The sequence below is a fragment of the Adiantum capillus-veneris genome, chromosome 1 (genome assembly GCF_014529385.1).
Source record: "Adiantum capillus-veneris isolate H3 chromosome 1, ASM1452938v2, whole genome shotgun sequence".
Taxonomy (NCBI): domain Eukaryota; kingdom Viridiplantae; phylum Streptophyta; class Polypodiopsida; order Polypodiales; family Pteridaceae; genus Adiantum; species Adiantum capillus-veneris.
The window spans coordinates 563175-571069 of NC_140931.1; the positions used below are offsets into that span (position 1 = coordinate 563175).

Below are 7895 nucleotides of genomic sequence, written 5' to 3' on the forward strand. Positions count from 1 at the left end.
GCTCAATTTGCATCCCTCATTGAATGGTGCCTCCACTAAGGAGTTCTCAAGCTATGCTCTACTATCTCTTTGACAAAGGAGTCCACTAAAGAGTTTTCCACACCTTCAACAAGTATTTATTGTGAAGATCTCTCAAAGGAAACATCGTCATCAAGCTCCAACCAAGAGGTCATCATCCAAGGCTTACCATTGTGGTCACCAAAAGAAGCTCAAGAGAGGAAAAATCTTTATTGTCAAACAACACGCATGTGGGGAAAGAATTTTAATTAAATAAACTCATCTTTACTTCAAAATAAGTCTTGTTGTTATCAAATTCCTAGGTCAAGGCATTGCGTTGAGTGCTTTGTTTCTAGTGTGAAGATACTTCCCAAGGGTCCTCGACTTCATCTAGTGAAAGCACTTTCAAATTTGGGGATTATCAAATTCAAGCAGGGTGAGTTGTACATTAATGGTGTTAAATATTGTTGCCAGACTACATATGGTGACACACTTCAATTGTTGCTATCTAGAAGGCTCAAGGTTGTTGAGAAGGTGACAATTGAAGCCTTAGAACTCTACAAGGATGATGATGGTCACAAGCAAGGCACGGTTAATGACTGGTGAGAAAATTCTTCACATCTCTCGAATGGTGGGATCAAAAAGGCCAAAGACTCAACAACTTGACTCATGAAAGCTTGTAACTAATTCACCAACAAATAATCACGTTTCCCATAACTTTCATGCTATTCAAAATATTAGGCTGGATGTGTGTATTAATAGAAAGATTTCTTACAACAAAGATTGGTCTTCCTCTTTGGAGCTGAGAGATTAAGAGAAATTATATTGTCCCCTCACCATCTAATACTTCCTATGTTGGACTATGGAATTTCCTTTGATCTGCACATATTTATCTTACTTTAAGTAAATTCCATGAATCATAGAGATTTGTGTGGATCTATCTGCCCTCTTTCTAGATAATCTATGCACATAACAGTTAACACAAAACTCAGGTTACAAAACATTATAAGGGACCTATTAGGTCCTCTTCGTCTAGCTGAGATAATGTATCTCCTATCAACCCATTTATTCTACCTTCAATAAGATATGACTTGGGCCTACATGTGTTTATCTTTGTTTTGTATTGAGCTGGATCAACATCTTCCTTTTATGGCTTTTCCAAACTTCTTTGGGTGCAAGAGAGAATGCTCCTCATTTCTTAGATAATCTAGAGATGTCCTTCTTAGTCTTCAAGCATGATGTTGAAGCAACAAAGGTCAGGGCCTTTCCTGTGGTCCTGCGAAAGGGCACCAAGGTATGGTATCAAATTCTCTCTCTAGATGTGAGAGAGGATTAGGGGAGACTTAAGACTACCTTTACCAACAACTATCGATAGCAAGAGCCCCTAGACAAAATCTATAGGCAGCTCCAACAACTTCCCCTATCTTTTCTTGATGGTTACAAGGTTGGAAATCCTCTCCATAAACTTGGTTCAAGGTATCATACCCCCACTTCTAGCCAATGAAGCTAATCCACAAGGTTCCCAAAGGTAGCAAGGCTCAAGGCTACTCGCTAATTTTGGGGCGGCCTTGGTACATCTTGGGAGACTAGAGCATTGGAGTTGCGGCTCAAGAGAAAATACGGAGGGAGGTAACAGAAGATTATGTATGACATGAAGCTAGGCAAAAAACAAAGTTTAGAGCTAGAATATTTTGTTTATGAGTGGATTACAAGTGATTACTCCTCATCTTATGAGCAAACATTTGAGGAAGAGGCAAGATCCATAGAGGTGATGGGTGTTTTTCTGCTCTGCGAGATCCAAATATGGAGAAGGGCCAAAACCTCCCGAGTGAAGTAGATGAGACAGGGTTAGAAACCATGCTAGCCCAAGATTTGTCTTAAGAAGAAAAAGAGTCTTACATGCAGGTATTGAGGAAGCATGCTAGCCTCTTCATTTTTTATTTGAAGCACATCAAAAGGGTCACCACGACACAATAGCACATTCATATAAAGGAAGGTATCAAACTAGTCGTGCAAAAGCTAAGAAGGCTTGGAGTAGTTCAAAAGGATGCATTATTGAAGGAGATAAAGAGGTTGTTAAAATCTAGGTTCATTTATCCGATGGAAGATTCGTAGTGGGCATCCCCAATAGGGGTGACCCCTAAGAAAAATGGTAAGTGGTGGGTATGTGTGGATTACAAGCCTCTAAATGCTGCCTACAGAAAGGGATCATTTTCTCTCCCACTCCAAGATGAGATCTTGAATGAGGTGGTAGGGCATGAGAGATATATTGTGTGTGACGGTACTCAAGATATTTCTACATAAGGATTGCAGATGAGGATCAACAATTGACAACCTTCATCACACCCTGGGTTGTTTTTCATATAGGGTTGTGCCATTTGGCCTAACCGATGCCCCAGCTATCTTTCAATGATTCATCAACTTCATCTTCCTCCAACCATATATGTTGGTATGTCCATGAGAGTATTTATTGATGATTTTTGCATCTACAGCTCTAAGCCATTACACTTGAGCAAGGTGTTTGAAGGATTTATATGATTGGTTCAGCTGGGCGGGCAACTCAACAAGGATAAATGCCATATTAGAGAATCCATGGTAACACTTTTGGGCCACGTGGTGTCAGAGAGAGAAACAGAAGTCAACCTAGAGAAAGTGAAGTCACTCCTTGCTCTACCTTCACCTTTAAACATGAAGAAATTGGTATCATTTATGCATAAGGTACACTAATTCAGCCGCTTCATGAATCTCCTCTCACAGGAAATCTATCCACTACATCAACTCACCAAGCAAGCCACCTTGGCATGGGATGAGAGTAGTGAGAGATGTTTTTGAGGAGGTTAAGGAAATTTTGGGCTCTTTACATAGTATTTTGCAATCTTCTTGGGAGGAGGTCTTCTACATCAACCCTAGCCTTGGGTGTGAAGCACTACGGGTAGTCTTGATGCAAAAGGATCCAAAGCCAATAGGGGTTTCAACTCTACAGAACGGTTGGTCTTGGCCTTTAGATCTGTAGTGGTGGAGAAATTTATTAATTATGCATTTGAGAGCATGTGCAATGCTAGAGAGACTAAGTGTTGGGCTCTCAAAAAGTAACTCTTTCACACATTGGTGACACCGATGCTTCTTTATGGAGTGGAGGTGTGGGGTGATAGCATTGCAAAGTCTACTTAGAAAGAGTTTGAGAACGTCCAAAAGAGTTTTCTCACCAATGTTCTCCAAGTCAAGACACAAACACCCTACATGCTCTTACTTCTTGAGTCCGGATCACTTCCCATTGAGGTTTTGGGCATGCAAAGGGTTGTGGAGTACATGCTTAAGAAAAAACGTAGCCCTTTGTATTGACTTCCTAGAATCGCATATGAAGTAAGTCAAAAGGTCCAAAAGACATGCAAGAGCAAAATACTAAGTCCGGGGTGGATTCTTGACATCAAGAAATGGTTTGGAAGATGGGATGCATGTCACTTGGTCAAGGAGGCATCGATCGAATCCCAAGTTAATGAGGCAATGTATCACGACTTGGGAGAAATACAGCGGTTCTCGCTTCAGCCATTACACCACACACATTGCCCCAAATTACAAACCTCTCTTCTTCTCCGAATGAGGTAACCAAACGTATCTCTACATCCTTGTGGCTAACGCATATTCTAGGAAGAGTTTGGCATATCATACAAGGGCTTTCATGGGGGGAATGCTAGACCCATGAGGAATTGGGAGGAGAGTGGCTTGACTCCAAGTCTCTAGCTTCAAGCAGTGTATAAAGTTGGTTATAAGTGGCCCTCTCCCATGAAAATGCAGGCTGCCATTCCCCTATCGATCTCCCGTCGGCCCATCGGCCCTCCGTACCTGTCGGCCTTGCATACAAGGATGGTATTGATATTGCCCAGAAAGGCTCGGGTAAGACAACAAGTTTCATTTTGACTATGCTACATCATATATCTTTACTGCTGATGGGAGCTTTTCACAAACCAAGCTCCCATACCCCTCTTCTCTCGTCCCCACCCCATGAAAACCCCCTCTTAGGGAGGGAGTGATAAAAGGCATTGGAAAAAGTAAGAAAAAAGTAAAGTATGATTATGTAAATATATAAGAAAGGTAAAATAGGCCACCTCATGCCTGCGGGGTAGCCCATCCCCACCTTGCCTCCTTTTTCTTCACTGTTGCCCCGCCGGGTGTCCCTTTTCCTCTCCTCCACTCAAAAGGTCAACCCCCTCTCTCTTCCCCTTGTCCTTTCTCCTTTCTCTCTCCCCTAAAGCTACCCCACCTCTCACCAATAATGCATTATAACTCACCAATAATGCACCAACTCACATGCAACTTACCCTATCTTCAAAAATAGTATACCCCACCCCCTCTTTCTCTCTCCTATCATATCCCATGACCCAAATACCCCCCCCTCTCTCTAAAGGGCGCCAAGTCTCTTGTCTTGTAGCTAAATAACCTCCCCCACACTCGCACACACTTAGTTTCACTGAAAAAGGTGCCCACAGACCCATCCCCACCCGGTGGTTACCTGATTTTTTTTGTGTTCACACACAGCTGCACATAGATTCACCTCTGAACACACTCCCCTCTCTCCCCTCTTGTAATTACTTTATTCTCCATGTCACCTCTCACTTTCTTTCATCAACCCATCTCTCTCTCTTAGTCTCTCTCTCATGAGACTGCTGTTCTGGCACATATACACACAGCCAGACAAGTGGGGCCCACAGTCACATGGCCTATGTAGATAATGATTTCTTCATTTCTAAAATCTAGAATTCCTCCCCCCTCCTCCCCTATATAAAGAGGGGTCACCATCACACTAAATACACACACAACATCACCAAAGAACACACTATGCACTGTGTGTGCCTAGTGCACACACATCCACACCATCACCATCACCGCAATCACCATGCTTGTCTTGAGCATGACCTCTACACCCTTGGCTATGGAAGATGAAGGGCAACTAAATGAAGGATGATGGCCATAATCCTCGTGCGAGTCTTCGCCATCAACTCCCACCTATCCACCATGTGCTCTACCACTCTCTCCCTTCTCATTCCCCTACCCTATGCTCTCCATTTCATCGCCTTATTCTCGAAATAAATCTTGAGGTTTTGTGAGTATGTTTTCTTGCAATGTTTTGCCCATGTGAGGTGTGCGGAATCGCCACCTAGTCTTGTGTTTGGAGTGAGCTTGTGTATGTGTGAAGGGTGTGCGGATTCGCCATCCTTTTGTGGTGCCTAAGCACTAAGCCGCTATACCCCCTCCCTCACTCTCTCTCTCTCTCACTTGATCTCATTCCCTTTCCTCTTCATCATTGCTCCCAAGCATCCATCTCTCTTGGATGAAAACTTTGTTATGGTGGTGTGTTGTTTGCGTCCTAGCCGCTGAAGCTAGGTTGTGCCCCCTGTTTGCTTTACCATGACAGGCTCGAGGCACACCATTCGGTCCCCGGTGTTTTAGAGGCCGTCGGGGTTCGGGGTTCGCTTTGCTCCCGTCACTGCCACCCCTTGATGAATAGGACCTAGAGAGACTTGAAAGGGTCTGTATTCTCTGATCTTGGCCCCTACTAGAGAGCTAGCTCAACAAATTCAAGACGAGACTCTAAAGCTGTCATGCTATGTTGATGTAAGAGTAGTTTTTCTTATTGGACCTCATTCACTTGAAGAACAAGGCATGCAAATCGGATGTGAGATTGTCATAGACACGCCAGGAAGACTGCTCAACTATTTAGAAAGGAAGTTTGTGGTGCTCGGTCAATGTAGCTACATAGTTGTAGATGAAGCTGATACGATGGTAGCAAAGGGATTTGAGGAGCAAGTGTTGGGTGTTCTCAATGCACTCCCTTTGAGGAGTATGGATCAACATGTGAATCGAACAATGTGCATGTTCAGTGCGACCATGCCGAATGTTGTGGAGAGAACTGCAAAATGTTTAGAGAAGCTGTCATTATCAATGGGTGGAGAACTGGGACAACCACCGTATTTAGTAACCTAGAAGGTAGGGATGGTAAACACAGTTTCAGAAAAACTGAAAAGGTTGCAAGCAATGCTAGACAATTCAAGCGTCGTATACACAAGAAGTTTTGGACAAATTCTCACAATAATTCCCACATTGTGAATTACCTCAACATCATGAACTTCTGTGAGGGAGGCACCACATACCTAGCTAGGTACAATTGGGGGCAAGAGACCGCCGGCCCAGTGGGGGGGTCGGTGGTCCCCTACCCCCAATCGTACCTAGGTAGGTATGTGGGGCCTCTTGAGCAGAAGCTCATGATGTTATGCATTGTATGAAAAACACTTAGAAAGACTTTCTTTTCCTACATGAGAAAATTTCTAAATATTCTTGTCGTGGTGATGGTGTTTGTCAGTTCAAAAAAAGAAGCCAGAGATCTTGTAAGTAAGTTAGAGGTACAAGGGTACAAAGCAATTGGTTTTTACGGAGACATGCCTCAAGCATTAAGAGAGAAGAGTTTAAGGGACTTCAAGAGTAGGTTGTACAACTGTCTTTTGGCTCTGATTTGGCAAGGAGGGGTATTGACATACAAGGCGATGTCAAATGATTGAGGTAAGAGTGAGGTACCGCTAAAGCTAGCCCACCATGAACAACCCTTCATATAAAATGGGTGCCCTGACATCACAAGTCGAGTTCTCCATTCTTGAGATCTTTTCAACAATGTGGTTCTTGACGACACCTTGAAAATGAAACAATAATAAAGAAACCCTAAAAGCTAGCGATGGCGTAGATTCATCATCCCTGCGCTCGCCCACCGCCAGATGACCTCGCCGGTCATCTCACCTACCCTCAACCCCGACGCGAGAACCACAAACATTTGGACTACAGGTGGACTACCACACCACACTCTAGTGCACCCTAACTCCATGGCCGCCCACGCAAGTGGAGTAAACGACTATCACCTACTTGGTAACTCTCACTTCAACCACTTGGAGCCTTTTCAATGCGACGATGATCAACTGCTGCATGCAAGTTTAAGCAATTTCCAAGCGGAGAGACGGGAAAGGCAAGATGCCTGGTTCTCTACACAATATCCCTCTGCCAACACACCAGCACGGTTACATTTTGAGGCTGCTCAAGGCACTCCCCTGCACCCGCCTTTAGTGTTGCCGCTGAGTCTCAACCAGAAGGAAGCAGAGGCCATCATACAGGAGGCTCTGGCAAGACTATAGACGGTAAGCCTCTGGTCATCTTACCTGCTATTCAAGTTCACAAAACCCAGAATGATCTAGAGAGCAGAGCTCTCATAGGTCTTCTACCCGGACCTCGGCCACCAGCCAAAGTGCTAAGAGGCTGGATAAGGAGTCAATGGGGGGCGATAGGGGCGGAAGTAGAGACCATCCATGCCCTACCAAAAACCAGCACGTTTTCATTTTCAAGAACGAAGACATGGACTTTAGGGTTTTAAGCTCGGGTCAATGGATTCTGTGCTCCTCCCCTTTGTGCCTGTTTAAATGGCACAAGGAGTACAACACTGAGAGAGACGCGCTATCACACTTCCCGGTGTGGGTTGAGCTTCCTAACCTGCCCCTGCATTTTCATAATCACCTGAAGACCATAGGTTCTCAACTAGGCAAGGTCCTAGGAGGACGCTCACGGGGAGAATACATCCCCTCTTGGCACCCACAAGCCCTGATAGAGATTGACATCTCTGAGGACCTCCCTCAAGAAATGATCATCGCCCTAGATGATGGACAAGTCTTTGAAAAACCTCTGATATACAAATATCTATCGAACGCATGCTTTCACTGAGGAACAAAAGGACACTTCGTTCGGGACTGCTCCATCAAAAACCCTAAACCAAAAATGACCCCAAAGGCTCAGGAGAAAAGGGATAGTCAGCAACAAGCACCACAGCCAGCAGTCTCCTAGAAGAACAATAGAACCACATGGCC

General features: G+C 44.3%; 1 pseudogene; it reads left to right on the forward strand.

Moving 5' to 3' along the window:
- Window positions 1-1210: 1210 nt before the first annotated feature.
- LOC147464201 (DEAD-box ATP-dependent RNA helicase 21-like) lies at window positions 1211-6547 on the forward strand (annotated as a pseudogene).
- The last annotated feature ends 1348 nt before the right edge of the window (window positions 6548-7895 follow it).